The sequence below is a fragment of the Chroicocephalus ridibundus genome, chromosome Z, assembly GCF_963924245.1.
Source record: "Chroicocephalus ridibundus chromosome Z, bChrRid1.1, whole genome shotgun sequence".
NCBI lineage: Eukaryota > Metazoa > Chordata > Aves > Charadriiformes > Laridae > Chroicocephalus > Chroicocephalus ridibundus.
The window spans coordinates 60,644,772-60,664,762 of record NC_086316.1 but is presented as its reverse complement, the minus strand read 5'-3'; the positions used below and the strand labels follow the sequence as shown (position 1 = coordinate 60,664,762).

Below are 19,991 nucleotides of genomic sequence, written 5' to 3'. Positions count from 1 at the left end.
TTTCCAAGCAGGTATTTAATATGTAGTAAGTGAGAGAATTGGAAGTTAATACAAGGCTAAAGTAGTCTTTTAGTCTCAAGGTAATTTTTATCTGGAAATTTCTCCTAACAGGTGAAATGGTTGATCAGGTATTCTTCATCACCGTTATTGGGTTTGTTTTCTCTAAATGTTTGTGCCTCCCTCCTGTAAAAAGCCCCGAGGAGTAGAAACAACATGCAAGAGGTCCTCTGTGGACCTCTGACTTACTGCTACAGTAGTGGAGATGCTGGTTACAAGAAGAACACTCCATCTTCTCTTTCTGTCAATGTTCTAGCTCCATTGGACTGTTCATATACAGGTAGACCAGGTATTGTGAAACAGGTCTATAGGCACTGGGGTCAAGCCATTGTTGCCTGCCACCTGTGTACACCCAGACCCATACACTCTCCACATGTATATACCTGCACACTAGTTTTTCTCATCTTTTCTAAAATACCAGTGCATATTTGCTTTGAGCTGACACCACTCAAAAGTTTTCTTCTTGTCTTAATAGTGTGACGGGCAGCTAATATACAAAGACGTGCCTTATAGTAATTGCACAGGGAGACTTCCAGAGAAAAAGGTTGATGGGTTTTGGTACTGCTTCTTTTCTTTAAGAGCTGGAAAGAGGATGTTACGCCAACCCCTGAGCACCTTGCAAGGGGGGCAATGAATAAACCTTCTGGCTTAATTCATTCCTGTGTCAGCTCCTTCAGCATTATTGATTGGTCAGGAGTAAAACTGACCAAAAGGGGATGAGGGTGGGAGGGAAACGCTTCTAAAATGTGACTTAATCTTCTCAAGCTGCTTGGATGCTTTTTATTCTTTAGGTCACTTAGAAGGTTGCTGTAACTTTCCCCTCACTTCTGCTCTTTCAGCTGTGCCCTGACTGCCTTTTCCTTCTTATAATGAACCTGAGCTATTCCTTCATCCTCAAGGTCCTTTAATGCCCTATTGTTATCTTAGCTCTCATCTTTGCACTGAGACATAGATATTTCCCTGAATAGCCAGTGGTGCCAGTTTTCATTAGTCACTTCTTAGATTTTAAAGGAAGGATCTCTGTGCTCTCCTGCACTTCCCTGTGTGCCCCAGTCATCTCCAAAGCCTTCTCCAACTCTCCCTGATCCCCTCAGTGTTTCTCTCCCATCAGGAAAAATGGGCAGTGTTTAGGAGTCTGACATGCCAGCCCCTTCCAGCTGAGAAAGATGCCAGTCAGTCTTCTTGACTCCCTACATTTCCTTGTCTCCATCTGTGTGGAGTTGTCCTGTGTCATACCCTAGTACTCTGCACTTTGGGTCAGAGGCCACCCAAGAGGGTCTATACTTGTACAGTACTGAGCACAATAGGGGTCTTTATGCCAGGGGCTTTTAGGCACAATATTAAGTCAAATAATGATAGTAGAACAGATTTCATAGTGTTTTAAAAAATAATTTTAAAAGCTAAAATCCCTCTTGATGTAGAATGTTGCTTTCCTCCTTTTTTGTACTTTTCTTTTTTCTTCTGTACAAACATCTTCCTGAAGATGACCCACTTCTAACCATGTCCTTTCTTGAGGACTGCTTTCAATTGCTGGGTCCGTGTAATCCTTGGATTACTTTGCCACTAATCCATCCCATTGTTAAGAATCAGCAGTTTTACACCAATATTGATCTCAGGGGCTGACTTGGCTTCAATAGGAGCTATGCACTTGCATGTAAAAGCAGACTTCGCCTCCTTTAGAGGCTTACTATCCCAATACAATAGCCAGCATAAAAACTACTTAAGCAGACTGCATAACAAAACAGGTTTTTTTATTACAGAGCAACAAAAATGGCAGCCTTCTTCAGTTGTTCAGAACTGGTTTAGTACAATATTGGAATGCATTCTATACATTCAAGGCTGGCCTCATACAGAGAAGCATCAAGCCAATACTTTAATGTTTCAGGTTTTTTACTGTTTTAAGTAAAAAAATCCGGAAATCCGACTAGCCTTGTTCAGGATTGTTAAGTCAAAGGCTGCAAAATATTATGGAGGATTTTGACTTGAATACAGAAATCACTGGTCTAGCATGAAACCTGGGCTATCAACAGTTCCACCAAAGCTGGAATTTTCACTAAGCTTAGAGGTTAGGTTATATTCTTAAATATCACCTATAATATCCTTAGGTTCAGTTACACTATCGTTTTTTTTCCCCTTCTTTTATTTAAATGTAAAATTTTATCTGTGACATGTGTAAAAGGGAAATTATTTCAAGCAATTGATCCCAAGTTAAAAACAAAGCCAGATTTGAAACTGAGTAAATATTTTGTTCTCATGCACAGTCATTATGCAGTTTTTTTAATACAGATTTTTCCCCATGATTTCTTTAGCAGTATTTTTTCCTATATCCAATTTTTCTTATATCTATTTAATAGAATTCTATGAATTGCTGTCATGTACTGAATTCCTTTCCCCTTAAAGAGATACCTAGCTGCATTTCCACATCAGGCTGAATTAAACCCACTGTATCTAATAAAAACAAAGAGCAGTTAATGTCAAGTTTTGTTTAATAGGATTTTTTATGTTAAAGTAAGACTAAAGCTTAGGCTGGAGATTTTGTAGGGTTTTTTGTTTTATCTTTGTTTTGGATATGCTGAATTCCACACATTCAGAGCCTGGTTTTGCACTCCCATTTTAGGTATCTGTGGTATTAGAATTAGGTCCATGGTGTGTGCAAAATTGCTATTTAGAACAATGCATGCTACAGTTAGACACAGCAGAAGTAATTAAAAGAAAAAAGAAATACTGTTTTCAGTTATTCTGATGTGGAATATAGTATTTAGAATTAAAGGTATGATTTATACTGTACCTTCCAATGATGTATTTGTTTCGCCTTTAGCTCTTATGATTCTGCTTGTGAGCTCACCTTCTCCAAATAAAGCAACTCTGTGGACATAAATGAAATGCTTTTAGATTTGCACCAATAAAACCAAGATCAGAATTTGACATTAACTTTAAATTACTTAGTTTAAAACTGTACCATTATAGTATTTTAATTAATTCAGTAAAAGCAGACCCTTCTTCTACAGTGTTAATTGGAAAAATTAGACCTTTTAGATTTGTTTTGTGAATCTTTCTGAACTTGAAAAGAAACACAGATTCTGTCCACTGCCTGCAGACAGGCAATCAATCAGTGAGCACACTTTCAGTTCCAGCTCAGCTCCTACTTACAATAAGTAGAAACCTGTTACAATAACCTCAGTCACCACCATACAAATAGGATCAAGCTTTTGGGACCAGTGAAAATTAAAAACCCAACCAACAAAGAGAAATAAATCTCTCCACACAAGAACAACAGACTAGCTAACTAAATACAATTCTGCTTGTCACTAATAAACACTCATTGTTCTTTAACATAACGATATCCATCTTTATAAAGACTCCAACAAGTATATTTTAAAACTTTTTCTTAATGTTCTGTATGATTTCATGAGTAGGAAACATGCATCTTTCTTGACATTTTTCAGTAAAATTCCCCAGCATATTTTACAAGAATCTGACATTCTAACAAAAGCTCACATCTACTATTTATTAGGATTATTCTTGTCCTTGGGTCTTTTATTTGCTTGAGCTTCTTTTTTATTCATAATCTTCCTGATGTTCAATGTCCAGATTATTTGATCTGTACAGATGTAGAAATTAGTAACAGCACTTGTAATAGTAATTGGGAGTTTGGTGAATTTCTGTGATAAAGTGGGGTCTGTAGTTTTTAATGAAACTTTAATATTTACCAGTTTCATTTTTTTTTACTTTAAAGTAACTGCAATTTTATTTAAAAGATAAAAAAATATATAGGTAGATGTAATAAAACTTACTGTCTATAAACAAAGTTATAAAATGATGGTTATTCACTATACAGCTGGTTTAACTACTGCTGGGATCTGTACATAATTCCTGGATAAAGTCTCTTTTGTATCCAGAATGTGCAGTGTACTAACATGAAGAGATAGAGTAAGCAATAGAGAATATCAATTGTTTACACAGATTTCACACTGCATAAAATGTGACAGACATTGAATGGAAATATATCCTTCAAAAATGTACTTTGGCACCATATTATTGTACCTAAAAAGTGAAGCATCCCTGGTTTCTGAAAGCTGGGGAACAGCATTATTCACTAGCTAATGTGGCACATCACTAAATCCATGCAACTGCTTCGCTTTCGCCTGCATATAAACTGTCCAAAAGTATTTCTCCACTTTCAAGAAGACACTTGAATGCATCACTTATGCATCTTAAGTGTCATTTGCTTATCAGGCATTATTTCGGGTATGAATAATCCAACTCTGGTTTTCCCTTACTTTGATGTAACTCTAGAAAAATCAGTGAGACTACTCTCGAACAGAGGTCAGAACAGATAGAAGACAGGGAAGTTTTGCTGTGAGTTTCAGTGAAGATCAACCTCTCCATGTCATCTTGGGTAGGTTCAGAACCAGGCCACCAAGGCCCATGTGAACCAGCAAACAAGCCAAACCCTTTACCTGCACCTGCTGAATTCAGTGAAGTCTCTGTCATTTGTCCCAGTAGGAAAATGAGTCAGACCATTACTTCCTGATGCTTGGGAAAGACATTATTGCCTCTATTCTTGCACTGTTTTCAAATGCCACGCACTCAAGGATGTGTATGTTTTTACTCAGTGGAACTGGACTTACAGGCTGTGCAGAACAGGGGAAAAAAGATGGACAGCTTCTAAAACTTTGACTTTTCACATATTTATATCTCAAGACTCTGCTAAACTATTAATCCCGTTTCCCATTTGAATGGTCATGTTTCAGTTTAGGTTTTCAACTGCATCAAATACCTGGGGACTTAGTGAAAATAAAGGGGAGCAGTCTTCATGTTCACATGTTGGCATTAATCTCTAGGGGAAACCAAGCTGAAGGTGAGGCATTGACTCCAACAGCTGCTGAAACACTCCTCCCAAAATGTCATGTCTGGAATAATCTAAGCTAGTTACTTTGGTATTGCTTTTCCCCCAAACACATATTTCAATTACTCAAGTTTTAGATGCCTTTCAAGAAATTTTAGGAAGAAATTGCCAAAATATTTATTAACAGAGAAATGTAAATATTGTGCTAAATTCCTGAATATTGCTGAACAGGTGAGTTACGCCTTTGAGCTTAAAGAAGTCTAACAGCCTGTCAGCTTTTGATGACAGCAAAAGCAAAAAGGTCATCATTTTGTATTTCATTATGGGCACAGTAGCATGATTATATTTGCTCGTATGTCTGGATTTCATTATACCAAGTCCTTTTTAGGGAGTCTGGTTTGTGTATACAGTACCAATGAAAAGTGTGACATTTATATAGAAATGGAAAAGTTACTGAGAGAGTCCACAAACTGGAAAGAGCTGCTGTAAATTGCCTTGATTACAACCAGGTGTGATTGTCATGGTGTAACCCCAGCTGGTAGCCAGGACCATGCAGCCACTTGCGCAGTTCTCCCCCTTCCCCCAGTAGGGCAGGGAGAAGAGGGAGAAATGGAGGGGAAAGGGAAGGGAAAAAACCTCGTGGGTTGAGATAAAGATAGTTTAATAGAAACAATAGCAGAAAAGGAAAATAACAATAATAACAACAATAGTTACAATAATAATAATGATACAAGTCACTTTCACCACCTGGAGAATTCGTACCTTCCTGAACAGTGCTATGGATTTCCCTCCCCCAGCCAACCCCCATTTATATACTGAGCATGGCATCTATGTTACGGAATATTCCATTGGTCATTCCATTATTCTGTCTATGCTCCTCCTCAGCATCTATGGGAAGCTGAAAAGAGTCCTTGAAAAGAATAAGCATGCTTAGCAAGAATTTAAACAATATGCATTATTGCCATTCCTTTCACAGCAATCAAGTTAACTCTTTCCCAGCTGAAGCCGGGACAGTGATGATCATAAAAACATCTGTAGACATAAAATGCAAGATAGCAGAGAAATACGTGACTGTTTTTTGCCTGATTTCCTTGACCGTGATTTCATCCTGTTGCCTAGAATACCAATAACCCAAAAAAAGGGTTCTTGGAGGTGATGGTATAACTAGCTCTGTAGATCTTCCTGTGTTAGAAACCATGAAATGAGTAAGTAGCGTAAGTCCAAAACCTCCCCATCTGCCTGGACAGATGTGCCATCCTTTGGGAGAAGTCTGTCTGTCTGCACACACCTTGTGTTCCTTCCTCCAATAGCACCCCTATGTCTCCAAGCTTTCCTCATACAAAGGACTGCACAAATAAACTTTCCTGAGCAAGACTTCGGATCAAAACACGTATACTATCATTCCCATGGCCATTTTTTGAGGTTTCAAGTGGTATATGGAAAAAATACTGCCAAATACTGATACACAATAAAATCACAGCAGATTTCCATGGGACAAAAAAAAACAAACAACCTAAACAGTCTCTGTAGAACTTTGCAGATGCTGCTTAGTGATGTCCTTTGACACTGCTTCTTTTACACACTTGAAGATTATAATAGCATCCTATCATCATTCCAGTTTTTTGAAAACAGAATTAGCTACGCTCTGGATCATTTCTCTGAATAAGTGTAATTTAAGTTGCAGGGAAGGTAAGTACATGTTGTAAGTAAATGTTGTTACCCTATTTTTACAAATGAAACAACATTGTGTTCAATGCAGCTAAGCCAAATTGGCTGCAGAGATGCATTAGAAAACAGGAATTCATTGTCCAATGCCAGGTAAAATTGCATCAAAGACAGCACTTTGTGGAATAATCAGCCAGTGTTTTCTGATGGCTCTCCATGAAAAACATCACAAGGGCAGCAGTTTGGGAATAGGAGATCTGCTGTATGGCCAGTCTGTCGCAATGGAGCGGTGGAAGGAATTAATTAGAGGATTCTCATCTAGGCTTGCCTTTGCTTTAAAAAGATCTGCAGTAATGCTCTACATCATGTTACTAATGAAGTTCATCACATTTTCCTAAAAATATAAATATCAATGAGAAAGAGGGCTTTTGTGATACTCATAGTTATACACAACTCTGGAAAAACACAATTCTGTGATGTTTCGACCCTGATTAAACACATGCATAAGTCCATTCACATGGGTCTTCTCTCTGATTTCTGTAGGTACATATGCTCAAGTGGATGGTGGTTGATCCAGTGGTAGAGTTCAAGTGTGGGAAGCTCATTTTTTGTTTAAGTAATGACTCGCTTGCTAAATTTAAAGTTTCAGCTGCTGCTACTTTTCTTGATTTCAATAGCTGCTGTCTTGAATGAGGAGGAGAAAAGAGCTGCTAGAAGCTGTTTGCTCACATAATTCAGGTAAGGGGAAAAGTGCTGCACTGGTGTGCAATTATGGACAAAAATTTCTTCCTGAATTGTTCAGAATGCAAGGGCAAGATGTGCATGCATGCAGAGGTAATGATTTACAGCAAACAGAAATGGTGAAAATCCTTTACTTCCTGTAAAAAGAAATGTTTAGATTTCTCTTGACAATATTTTCTACATTGTTGTGCATGTAGATTCACTCTCTTTACAGAAACTGCAAAATTTGATTCTTTTACTGTATAGACAAAGTGACCTGCTCTGTAGTTCTCATGTGTAAAATTTCCATTTTTCTGAACAGAGAGAAAGAAGGAGGACTTTCTGGTGGGAAGTGATATTTACTGAGGTTTCAGTACAGTCAAGCATATATTTGATTTTAACAGGACTTTCATAAGGCATAAACACAGGGTGTGGAATCTTATCAATGTCTGTGGGTGGTCTTGCAGTTATGGCATTTTTGCTCCAGACTTGTGCTCCATTACAACTGCTTTATGTAAACTTACCCTCCCAAGGCTTTACTTGCCTTACACAAATGTTTGGTTGCCTAACCTCCAACGTAAAACCGTGCACATAGTAATTTCTTTACCAGACATAGCAAATTTTTGTCACTTAGAAAGAGTTTCTAATAGCTTTTTCACTGTCTTCATTTAAAAATGATAGTATTCATAATACAGAAAGGAATTAGAAGTAGCCATAGTTTTTCATACTTGCTGATGCCAAGGTCATATTGTTGTTTAATGTAAAATATAAGTTAATCACTTGCCTCGTCCTCTTGAGATCCTCTATTCCCACCTCCTCAGTAATTTACAGTCTATGATATCTGTTTCTTCCAAATACTTGCTCCGTGTGAGTTAAGAAACAGATAGACTAGCCTAAGCTATTGCTTCCAGGACATTGCTCCATTTTTTTTCCTTTCCTTTGGTACTAGATGTACTCATTCAAGGGAAGCTGAAAAATAAATAGCAAAATTGAATCTGTGTAGGAAATACCAATCCTATATTTAATTCTGCTCTGCTTCTAGCTGGTAGATGAATTTTTACTTCCAACTCAACCCATCCATACTTTGAAAATCACAAATATTCCAGCTTTAAGCATATGAAGAGATTTCTGTCTGGGCAGTTTGTACAAAACAGGAAATAGATTAACACAATATAGGTAATTTATTACAAATAGTGCCAAGCTGGTATGTTGTCTCATGTGTGAGGAAGGACTGGTCTAAAGTAGGTAAGGATCATATGAATACAGTTTCCGTATTACTGATGTTACAGGTTTAAAAAGTGTATGGGTACATGAGAGAAAATGGCTCATTGAATTGTAGGATTAAAGACCTGCAAAAAGCATCCTAGATTGGTATGGCATGACAGGAATGGGGCCTCACAGGATCCACCTGTCCTAATGGGGGAAACACATCTTTGGGCATAAACCAGTGGGACTGATCAAGAGAGCTTTAAATTAGAATCAGTGGGTGAAGGGGATACCAACAGGACTGCAGTAGGTAAGCCAAGGGTTGGCATGCCATTGCCAGAAGGTGGCAATAGCAGTGGGAACATTTACACTGTTCCTGGGAGCACGGAGTGCTCAGGAGTGTGTCTGAAATGCTTATACACCAGTGCACACAGTATGAGAAACAAACAGGAATCTACATCTCCTGTTTAAACCTCTGATTTAGTTGATAATGTATTGCCAAACAACTTACTTTTTTTTGGTCATAGCATCATCATGCTCTAACTTACATCATTATGTAATTGACATATGGCATGACTAGATGGATAGACGAGGGGAGGGCGGTAGATGTGGTCTACCTTGACTTAAGCAAGGCGTTTGACACGGTCTCCCACAGCATCCTCATAGGGAAGCTTAGGAAGTGTGGGTTAGATGAATGGACAGTGGGGTGGATAGAAAACTGGTTGAAAGATAGAGCTCAGAGGGTTGTGATTAGGGGCACAGAGTCTAGTTGGAGACCAGTGACGAGTGGTGTTCCCCAGGGGTCAGTACTGGGTCCAGTCCTGTTCAACATATTCATCAATGACCTGGATGAGGGGATAGAGTGCACCCTCAGCAAGTTTGCTGATGACACCAAGCTGGGTGGGGTGGCTGACACACCGGAAGGCTGTGCCGCCATACAGAGAGACCTGGACAGGTTGGAGATCTGGGCAGAGAGAAACCTTATGAAGTTCAACAAGGGCAAGTGTAGGGTGCTGCACCTGGGGAGGAACAACCCCATGCACCAGTACAGGTTGGGTGCTGACCTGCTGGAGAGCAGCTCTGTGGAAAGAGACCTGGGAGTCCTGGTGGACAACAGGATGACCATGAGTCAGCAATGTGCCCTTGTGGCCAAGAAGGCCAATGGCATCCTGGGGTGCATCAAGAGGAGCGTGGCCAGCAGGTCAAGGGAGGTCATCCTCCCCCTCTACTCTGCCTTGGTGAGACCGCACCTGGAGTACTGTGTCCAGTTCTGGGCTCCCCGGTTCAAGAGGGACAGGGAACTGCTGGAAAGGGTGCAGCGGAGGGCTACGAGGATGATTAGGGGACTGGAACACCTCTCTTATGAGGAAAGGCTGAGGGATTTGGGTCTCTTCAGTCTGGAAAAAAGACGTCTGAGGGGTGACCTTATCAACGCTTATAAATACTTAAAGGGTGGGTGTCAGGACGATGGGGCGAGGCTCTTTTCAGTGGTGCCCGGGGACAGGACAAGAGGCAATGGGCACAAACTGGAACATAGGAAGTTCCACCTAAACATGAGGAGGAACTTCTTTACCCTGAGGGTGGCAGAGCACTGGAACAGGCTGCCCAGAGAGGTGGTGGAGTCTCCATCTCTGGAGACATTCAAAACCCACCTGGACATGTTCCTGTGTAACCTGCTCTAGGTGACCCTGCTCTGGCAGGGGGGTTGGACTAGATGATCTCCAGAGGTCCCTTCCAACCCTATGATTCTATGATTCTATGATTCTATGATTCTATGATTTGCAGATCAGAATATCAAAAGCTCAGTTTAAAGAACTGGATAAGTTTGTATCTCGCTTTCGGATATTTCCTGCTGTGCACATGGAGACACCATGGATAGAATGGGTGGGTGGATAGAAGAGTGAATGGCAGAACAACCTTGGATTTTGATGTAAACATAGAGATTAATTAGAGCTACTTAATCTAATTATCAAACAAACACCAAGAATACCTCATGGCACCATTTATCTCTAAAGATACATTTACATTAACAGTGAAGTGAGAATAGATATGAAGAACGTACTTCCACACTAAATGGGTCTTAGGGATGGGAACATCCTGGACTCATGTGGACTGAATGCTCATTAGCAATTGGAGTGCATCTTCTGGCGTTGTATAATCCCAAGGGAATCCACTCCCTGCACTCCACCACCATCACCCTGCAATGTGGTGACAAATAGAAAATTCGCTTTGAAAATGCACTCCTCATGCAGTTAAAAAAGCTGCCTTAGGTACATCTGGGAATTCCAGACATGAGACAAAATCATCAGTTCAGTTCATCAGTTATACAAAATGTTCAGTTTCTCTTTTGCTATGGATTGGTGTTCACTGAGGGCCAGCCAAGTCAGATAAGGTGGGATAGGCTCCTCCATCATGAGTCCCTCTTTTGTGGGGCTGTGGAGTCTATCACCTCTATCACCAGTTATAGACTCAATAGGACTCAATTCATAAGAAGCAATTTTAGAAGCTCTGGACAGAAATCATGCTCAATTCTTCTTTATTTCTGTAACATAATACACATTCATTTACCAGTGTAAATGACAGGCAGAAAATAAGGATTTCTGGTTAGAATTATTGGTGCAACTCTAAAGCACCAGCTCTGTCTAGGATCTGTCCCTCAAAACCTTTTTCCCCCAATGGGGATTTAAGTAGATTACTAAGTATTTGACAGACCTCAGTATCAAGATCAATACTGAATTAGAAGACATAGCTAAGCATAACCGGGGGAAAATAATTAACAAAATTAAGGAGGGTTTTGCTCTATGGGGAACTATTAAAGTTATCTTTATGGGGTCATGTAAATGTAATAAAGATTCTGCCTGCACCACAATTTAATTCTATATCAGAAATGGTCCCTGTAGATGTAGCAAAAGATTATTTTACTAAAATTGAATGTGTATCCTCTTCTGGACTAAGGCAAAGGGGAAGAAGATCTTAAAAGTGGAAAGTCATGAATTTTACACCACACAGATTTAAAGCTGCCTAAAGTCCATCTGTATCAATGGTATTTAGTTGGTTCAGATGTCACAGTTCACACAAATGGTTATCCTACTTTGTGAGAAAAGGAGAACGTAGGGATACAGCTGTGCTCTAGGATGGTACACCTACTCTCCATGACCGAATTTATCCAAGTATTTTTTGTATTTTGAGAATACAGAAAATGGTAGAAAACTGTCTGTTAGAAAAATCCCAAATAACACATACGTCTCTGTAAGTATTTGGGTTAATACTACTTTAAAAAACAGGATGCAGACATGATTTTAATTTGCCTTGTTATAGAAAAGAATTCAGACTGTAGAGTGTGATGTTTTAATGTCTCTTTTAGAGATGTGTGCAGCAAACATGAATTGTTCATTACTGATTTAAATTTTTCTAACTAAATGCTAGCATGCATCTCTCTAAGGATCTGTTGTTCTTTTTTGCCTCTTCCTTTTCATTAGTGCTTTTCCAATTACACTAAAACCAATTTAATCAGATCAGAAGTTGTCTTAAAGTAATGTCAGTCCTTTTCTTAACTCAAAAACAAGGCTATTGTGAGAGAATATCAAACTGAATTCATTTTGCTCTGATAACACCACATGGATGGTGACCTTCATCTTGGCTCACAGCCTCCTCCAAGTCTGAAAGCATCCATTTAGTATCTGAGGTTTGATCATCAATGGAAAGATGATGGTGCTGTCTAAGCTGGAGACCTGAGGACTTGTCGTGGGTTCGCACCCTGACTGTATCACAAATCCACGTCACCACTGTTCCCTGTGCTTTCTTTTAATGAGAGCCCAGGATGCAAGTGCAGGGAAGCCACAGCATGCTACTGGAGTATACTTTCTGGCTTCTATTGCATCCTTCTTGCTAAGTTTCTGATTCCTGGAATTTTTAACTCAGCATGAGAAGAATAATCTTTGCCATTTCATCAAAATGTTCCTCTACTGAGTGTCAGGTCAACACAAAATGTTATGTGAGGCTTTTTGGCCTGATTTGATAATGTTCATCTGTTGGATCAGTCCCTGGTGGCACAAAGACCTTCTTTGCTTGAATAAAGATTTAAAGGATTGGACCTCTAGTCTCTACAGTGAACTGGTGTTGCACTAAATACTGGTACTCAGCAAGTACACATAATAAATCATGATTAAACCTCCTTGTAGTCACTTTTCTTCAGGACTGATAATGTTCAGCTACCACAATTTGTCCTCTGTTTCTAAATTAGCAGTAAACTACCACTCCTTTCCAATGTTTTAAACAAACGTCATTTTAAACTAGGAGACAAGCACTATGATTATTATCATCATGAACATTAGTCTAGGCCAGGGTGCCGTCTCCATAGTGGCATTTCCTTCAGAAGGTAGTTTGAACAGGAGGAAGATGTGGGCTCATGTGTCTCACATCAAAGTTATTCATGGATTAAATCTTGGTATCTGGATAATGGTTTAATCCTCTAGTCTCAACCTTTATGTCTCTTCTGAAACGCTTGGCATTAACAGATAGCATGTTTTCCATGGCAGAGGCCACCTCTTCCTCTGAATACTGCTGTTCTTGCTTTCACTGGTAACCAGTGACTTTGACTGTTTAGCTAATTACAAGGTGAAACAAAACCTTTCACAATTTTGAATCTGCCGTCTTCTCGTTTCACTGTCATGTAGCTCTTGTATGGTAAGACAGAAAGGAAAGTGTCTTCTACAGGCTATTTATTTTAAGCATTTTTATCACATCCTCTATAATTGGTGTCCTTTTTCATAGAAAAGAATTCCAAATGCCTCGAGCCTTTGTCCACATATGAGTTTTTCCATGCCTGTAACTATCTCCATTCCCTTCTAATGATTTTCATTCTCCAGGTCTCCCAGGGCCATTCCAGTACTGCATGTTGATCCCATGTCCAACCTTGAGCACAAGTCCAACTTACTTCACCTTTCCATTGTTTGGATGTAAGATTGGACTTTGGTAAGGGTGCATAGTGAGGTTCAGCTGCAGTCCATCCTACCTTCAGTGTGTTGAACACAGAGGGCTCAGGCTGGCCCACTGCCACACATCCCAGCACCAGTGGTATTACCTGGCTGATCCTGGGCAGAAAAACCATCTACTGTGGTCCCCGATCCAGTCCTCAGTACCCCAGGTTCCGACTTCATAGCTGGGCTGTTTGCATATGAGTTGTCCTTTTAACATCATGGATAGAACAACACGGATATGTGGAGCTTGACTGGGAGTACTCTGGGCTGTCTTCTGCTCTTTTGCCTGGTGCAGTAGAGACGTAGCCTAATTCTGCAAACATCCCTTTTAGATTCAGTGAGCAGAACTGAGCACAGTATTCCAGAGGAGGTAAAGTATTTATAATGCCATAAAATACAATGACATTTTATTTTCTGCCTTATTATCATCCAATTTCAGATACATCCAAACACCTTGCCTGCTTTTGTCAAGCACAGCCATTTTCGAGTTTAGAACTTCACTGAGCTACATACAAGGATGCTTCCTCCTTATACTTTTATGTTTTATTTCATCAACTTTCATGTTGCTTATTCAGCTAGTTTTGTCAGGTCATTCTGAGATTTTCACAGGCTTTTTGAGACTGGTGTGTTTGAATAGCTTTCATGACCACAGAAAGTCACTGTCAATATACTGTTCATTAATAAAGCTGCATGTAATGAAAGTGAGGCACTCAGAGACTTTGGGACTTAGCCGGGATTTTGGAGGACTCTGAATAAACTTTGTGAAAACACTTTCTCTTCTCAGCATCATTAATTGAAATTATGTTATAGAAAAAACTATTTTGGAGTTGCTATTCTGGGACTCATGGTGATGTGTGATCTTGTTGCATGTCTGTATTCTGAATGACTATTAGGGTCAAGCATTAACATGAAGAATATTCTTACTGTCTTCAGTGAGCCTCAGCTGGACCAACTGCAATGTAACCTGCTGCAGTCTCACTGTGCTTTATACTCAGGATTTGGGGTGCTAATTTCTTTACTAACTTGTGTTTATGGTCATTAATATTTTTGCAAATTGTTTGGTAAAAACAAACAAAACGCTCAGAATGCAAACCTGCAGCATTTAGCTCCTTTTATGTGACTATGGTTAGTAGCACAAGCAGTTGAGCCGTAATAAAATAGGTTGTTTACGCACAAATACCATTTTTTTTAAGTTAGATTGTGAATTTCATCATCTGCAAACATCTGTGCCAAAATCTGTCACCTGTATGTTTGTAATTTGAGGACTCAGAGCTGTGCAGACTTCTGTGTAAGGGACGCAAAACCATCTACTTGTAAAGGGAAGACACACTAAAAAATCCCCCTGGTCTGCAGTGATGCAATTTTGGGACACAGTAACACAAGAAATATAAATGATACTGGACTCTCTCATTCCAGACACTCTGTCTCCCTAATGATACATCAGAGTATTTTCATCTAACTTCTCCTGCTAAATCATTGGTAGTATTGGCTAGATATTGATGATAAATGTATCATATTGATAGCTAAATATTGGTAGCTAAATGTATCATAATGCATCATTGTAACATCTCCAATACCTGCTGATAAATGGCTTCAATCTCTTGCTACAACAGCAATTTATGAAAGAATATCATATAAACTTCAAGATAAACTCCCACAATTTGAAGAGATTGCCTCTTTTTACACTTTATAAATAGAAGCAAAGATTGTACATCTCCTCCAATATATGTGTTGAAACGGTCTAGTATAATTCCCAAAAGGACAAGTATAGAGCTCAAAGGGGAGCTCTTTGCTGGTCTAAATTGTCATAACTCCAGGAAAGCTACAGCAATTTACTCCATGGAAGGATCTGTCCCCAGGAGCCTGCCTGCTGTTACCTCCACCTCTCCAGCTTTAACAAAGTGATTTCTTTTTTTCCCTCCTTTTGCAAGGAGCCCTCACCCGAAGACACCTAGCTGCTTTGGGATCCCCAAAATGGAACAGATGAAGAATCCCATGCTTTTAAAAGAAGTTTTCTTAGTGATCTGCAGCAGGTGCTTCCGCTCTTTCAAATTCTTTCCAAAGGGGTATAATACTAGCTTGTAACCATAAAAAGTCTTAAGACATTTATTCTGTGGTAGGAAGCTTTTATGAGCGAGGTAAGACACTGACCTGATTCCCCTTTTGCCTGAACTTGCACTCCTTAACGTCTTGTGCTAGGCAGGTGGAGGCATAAGAAATTCTGAAACAGATATTGTCAAAATATTTTCAAAATATTTCAATAAAATAATTTTATGAAACACATGTGGAAGACACAAAACAGGTGACAGTGAGGCACATACTTTATATCATTGCTCACATTTCCACCTCTGAGTTCATTTATCTCCAAGCTGTACTTATAAAACCTTTTATGTATCACCATCATTTATTTCTGGTATGGAACAAATGTACACATGCATTTCATCTAATCAAGGGAGGGTACAGGCAGGAACTAGCTGACAAAGTGTTCCTCATGATCTTTTAATGTACCTCTTCTATTTCCTATATTCCCTTCAAATGTCATCTCCTCTTGTATTCTGTCAAACTGTTGCAAGCATGAAAATAATAAATAATACATATTTTGTATTCCAGCAACTTTATACAAGTGCTCTTAACATATAAGCTCTCCAGCAAGACAAGGGAGAGAAAATTTGAGTTGTAGCTCTCTTATCTTAAAATGAGTGAGAAACCATTATGTTCCATTTATGCCACATTGCACAGCCAGTGCCTGGGAGCTGAGCGAGGGAAGATCTTCCCTCAGCACATATAGCACCAGCATATCGACAGTAACACTAGTTCTTGAAGCAGAGAGCCCCCAAGAGCCCACCGGGAAGCCCAGGAGGACGGCTCATTTCACATCCCAGCACTGCTACGGTGATGTGGACTAAGTCCCACCTGAGCACAGTGGCTGGCCACGGGTGTACAAACTTGCTTGCAAGAAGCCTTGGGAAAGGTTGTCAATGCATGAACAGCTCTTCCTAGGAGAGGAGGACTTTATTTTCATTGTGCTGAGGGCTGCTGGGCAGTGAAGGGGATTTGCAGCTTAAGCTTTGCTATGCCCTGTGTTTGTGTGCAGGACAGAGTTGGTCCTCCCTCCCTTTCTTCAGATATTTCAGGCTCTCAGGAATTTGGCTAGGCCTCCCTGGGCTCTCCTGCCTCCACTTGCAGGGTGATGCAACATCAAATTAAAATGACAATTAACGGAAGGTGCCAAGAATCTAGCAGCTCTTTGCTGGCCATGGATACAGTGGCCAGTGGGGACAGGTTTGAAGTCCCTCTTGCTCTTTTGTTAACACAGAGAGGTGGTCAAAAGAGCCTGTGTGTGGCCCACAGGCTCCCCTGTGCAGAAGGAATAGGGATTGTTAGAGGGCAAAGGGGGCTGATCAAGGGCTTCATAATTAAATAAAACTAATTAGCAAATGCCAGGGTCAGCCAATGAAATGGTTTGGGGTAAATAAACACTTATACATTTATATATGAAACCAAAGTTTGTATGGAGGAGATCAAGCCAAACAAACCCTGTAAAATTCAGCTATATATTTGTATAGTAAAATTGAGAATATTTCTCAACTCTCAGACAAGGCAGTTCCACGAAGTGCACCTGTTTGGGTTTTTTTGTTTGTTTGTTTGTTTTCCTTTCCTTACAGCTGCTTGCAAGACCAATAAATGACTAAGTAACACCATTATTGTAAAACAAGCTGCACAGCAAAGCTGCATTTACTGGAATGATGTCACATTATTGTTTCCATTCCATTAAATGTTTACTTTAGGCCTTTTATAACCGTTAGAGGTATAAAGGTTATTCTTCCAGCCTCAAAGAAATGCAGTGAGAAGCAATTTTCCAAGTGGTGCAAAAAAGTTATGCACACAAACCTCGTTATTTATGCACTCAATAAGAAAATTTAGCTCCCTGCCCAGTCCTGCCCCTCCCAGCTTTCTCAGCAAGATGCAGCAAGATTCAGAAAACAAAGAGATTAAATGTTTTGGCCCAAGTGTCAGTGAAAAGAAGAGGATGCTATTTTTCATCAATTATTCTGCATTATGATTTGATCTACTTCATCCCCTGCACATTTTAAGCAAAGCATTTGCAGACCATAGGGTTAATACATACAAGCTGCATCATGTATATGCCCTTTTCAACTTGATGGTACAAGATTTGGGCTGTGTTCTTCCCTTTTGTAACAGCAGAGTGTTTCATTTTACTTGACAGAGACACAGAGGAATGTGTGAAGGGTTCTGAAAATCAAGGAATTAAACTCAAGCATTCCAAAGGCCCATCTGTTTCTTGGGAAGGGATGAAAAAGCTCTGAATATTATGGGTTATTGCTGGCAAGTGTTACCTGTGATACGCTGGCAACAGAGCTGAGGGTAACCATAAACTCAGAGAACAGGTCACTTACCTTATGTTATGTTTGCGTTGATTAAGGCACAGAAATCTTCATAGATCCGGGTCAAGAAACAGGAGAACAAGGTGCAACATTTCTTGTGATTCTGGAAAGAACAGATTTAAGAGATTGTGACTGTATTTCACAGGGTTGTATCTTACAGATCCTTGTTAGTCTTTAGCTGCATATGGTAATTTAAGCTTCCAATTTTAATCAGGATTAAAAACGGTGAGAAGGAAACCTTGATTTAAAGAGCTGATTTTATTTTTGCTTTGCATTTGTACTCGGCAATTAACTTTGTTCTCACTGACTGGCATAATAATTAGCACTAACTGATTTGCAACCATATTTGCAATGTATATTTGATACATTTCAGTATCTTCTTTATCATATAAATTTATACAGTGAGAGTGCGAGAATTGTTGTAATTTGTTCAGATGCTTATGTTTTACATTCATATTATCTCAGAAAATGGTTAAAGACTTTTCTAAATGATGATTTTATTTAGGGTTTGTATCAAAATGCATTGAGGTGGAAACTAAAAATCAATTTAAATGCATAAAATTCATTTAATTAATTGTATTTAACTGTCTTAAACATACGGTATCGTTTTTTTCCTTATAAAACCAGGACAAAAGGAAACTTATTTAAAGCTAGCCAGATTACTAAATGAATGGATACATTATTTAGTGAACTGAGAGATTATCTCCTGTTTTCAGGATCTAATACTTAGATGTCTAACATGCAGATAAATGGCTAGTGAGATTATCAGAAGTGCCTATAGGGGCTAGTGCCTCATGTCCCCTGAAGTCAATAGGAATTAGAAATTTAATCCATAGGAGAGATTTTGAAACTCCCACTGGTCATCTGTATCCATCTCCAGGCACCAAAATATCTTTGGAAATCTGATCCTCACCATTAGGGTTTTGTCTGTGTTGCCTTCTCCAATTTTTTTATTCATAGACTGGAAGAGAAAACAACCCTGTATTTTCAGCTTTCAATCCATTTCTGTATTTTGCATGAGTAATGCTAATTAAATCACAAAGATATCTGCTGTACCTGCTGGCTCAGCTAAAACAAACATGAAAGATAACATAAGTATCTGTACAGTAAAACATCTGAAAAAGTGCAAAATTTAATATCAGCATCACAGTAAATGTAGGAAAAATAATAAATTTCTGGATTTGAATACCTAATAGTTATTTTAATAAAGTCCATGCTGACCTTAAAAATTTAATGTTTTTCTACTAATTCCTCAAGTAGCTTTATTTGAGCCTCTTAGTAGGAGAATCTTTCTAATATACTGAAATAACCTCTATTAAAGCTTAAATTTTCTCAGCATTTAAGCTTTAATAGAGGTTATCAGTGGTTTAGATCTGATTTCAGTTTTATTTTTAATGCATGTAATTTAACTATATTTTAAATTAAATATAAACATCTATGTTTAGTCTAACTTCTGAGCACCCCTAGAAATCCCCAGCAACCACACTGGGTGCCTGGGCTGCTGGTACAATTGCTGGGGCATCACATCTCTCCAACTAGAATCTAAGCAGGGCCCTGCAGAAAGTACCAGTGTGAAAACTATACCTACCATCTCAAATTTGGCTTTTCAGTGCCTTCTCTTATGTACTTTCAGGTGCTTCCTTATACTCAGGATGTCCTGCCTGAACTCTGTAATGGATTTAGACAGCTACAGCTTTTCTTTAAAAGCCTAAATGCATTGCTGCTGCTGCTGCTTTACCCAGTAGGTCAATGGTTCGAGCTTTCACCTCTTCTGCCAAGGAAGGTGTCCTACAACCAGGTAAGCAGGGACCTTCTGAGATGGGAGCCCTCCCTAATCCATCTGCTGAGGTTTTACCATTTTGCATACAAATATTTTCCCACGGGGAGGTGACGTAACCACTTAGCTGCACTGTCATTCTTCTTTCTCTCTCTGCTTCAGTCATATGGAATTATCACAGCAAACATGAAGCAGCACTAACAGGAGAAAATTATTTTTTTTCCGTGCCCAGTATCTTCTGTGCTCCCACCAGGATGATTTCCCAGCAGGAAAAACTGTGCCTTGACCCATGTTCTTCTAAATCCAGGGCAAGTTTGGTTAAGAGTAAAAGG

At 39.3% G+C, this 19,991-nt stretch overlaps 1 long non-coding RNA gene across 3 annotated transcripts in view; it reads right to left on the bottom strand.

Moving 5' to 3' along the window:
• The window catches only part of LOC134508502 (uncharacterized), a 20,938-nt gene extending 2,951 nt beyond the window's left edge, over positions 1-17,987 (bottom strand). For 2 of the 3 annotated variants that reach the window (XR_010069073.1, XR_010069071.1), the window contains exons 1-3: positions 17,895-17,987; positions 15,628-15,697; positions 2,846-2,922 (exon numbers count right to left, since the gene is read on the bottom strand). This is a non-coding gene — a long non-coding RNA (uncharacterized LOC134508502). The remainder of the gene's footprint in view (positions 1-2,845; positions 2,923-15,627; positions 15,698-17,894) is intronic. The other variant, XR_010069072.1, reaches the window with a different exon arrangement.
• Positions 17,988-19,991: the final 2,004 nt, after the last annotated feature.